The sequence below is a fragment of the Octopus bimaculoides genome, chromosome 4, assembly GCF_001194135.2.
Source record: "Octopus bimaculoides isolate UCB-OBI-ISO-001 chromosome 4, ASM119413v2, whole genome shotgun sequence".
NCBI classification, from domain to species: domain Eukaryota; kingdom Metazoa; phylum Mollusca; class Cephalopoda; order Octopoda; family Octopodidae; genus Octopus; species Octopus bimaculoides.
In genome coordinates, this window is record NC_068984.1 from 125471508 (window position 1) to 125472844 (window position 1337).

Genomic DNA, 1337 nt, shown 5'->3' on the forward strand with positions numbered 1-1337 from the left:
CGCACACACACACACACACACACACACACACACACATATATATATATATACATATATATATATATACAGATACATATATATACGACGGGTTTCCTTCTGTTTCCATCTACCAAATCCACCCACAAGATACTTGTCCAAGGTGCCAGGCAGTGAGACTGAACCAGGAACCATGTGGTTGGGGAGCAAGCCTCTTACCACACAACCACGCCCGCGCCTATATATGTATAGGGGTAGAGAACTATATGTATATATATATATATATATATATATATATATACATACATACATACATACATACATACATACATACATACATAGGGTGCGATGGGTAAATTGTCGCCATTTTATATTATTCATTTCGTGCATGCGCATTGTTTATTTTGGGTTATTGTTAACTACCCAGTATAGTAGGGTTAGTTTGGCACTGTCTGTGAGAAAAACAGTAGCATGACGCAATTCACTCTGCCAGAAATTTGGAAACGACATGCTGTACTACTTGGCATTAGCGCCGGAAGCTCCAATACGAGCAGATGGTGAACACACGGAACAATCGTTGGTTTACCGTGTCCCCAAAACATGTCTCGTGAATGATAAAAATCAAATATCCGGTCAAGATCATAGTGTCTTGAGTGATCACTAGTGACGACAACATTATACTTCTAGTCATCTTCCCACACGGCCTCAGATTCAAAACGAAGGCCTACACCATGTGCCTGGAGGAGGCAGTGCTGCCCTGGGTCAAGAGGGTGTCTGTTAACAGGAGTCTGCACCATGCCACACGAGCAGGGGATCCCAGTCATGGACGTCAGACGATTTTGCCGATCACATCACACCTAACATCTGGCCACCTACCTCCCCAGACTCTAACCCCCTTGATTATTATGTATTGGGCGCAGTTGAGCTACAGACCAACAAAACTCCTTACAACACCAAAAATGAACTGAAAGCAAGAATTATAGCAGTATTCACCAACTTAAACAAGAAAATCGCCCAGTAGAGTTGCAGGAGATTCTGAAGTCATCTAGAGGCCGTGGTTGAAGGCAATGGCAATTTTATTGAATAAATTTACTCGTTAGGATTTCAAGATACTTTTATGTAATTTTGGTAAATATATCTGTTAAAATAAGATGTCAGTATCATTTTCATTTTTGCGTAATTTACACGACAGTCTATTCACCACACCCTGTACACACATATATATATATATATATATATATATATATAAATTTTCTATTTCAGGTCTTATGAGTGCATGCCATGTGATTGGTTTTGTGATAGCATTCACTCTGGGAGGATATTTTAGTCAAATATATGTTACACTGCAAGGTAAGCTGCAT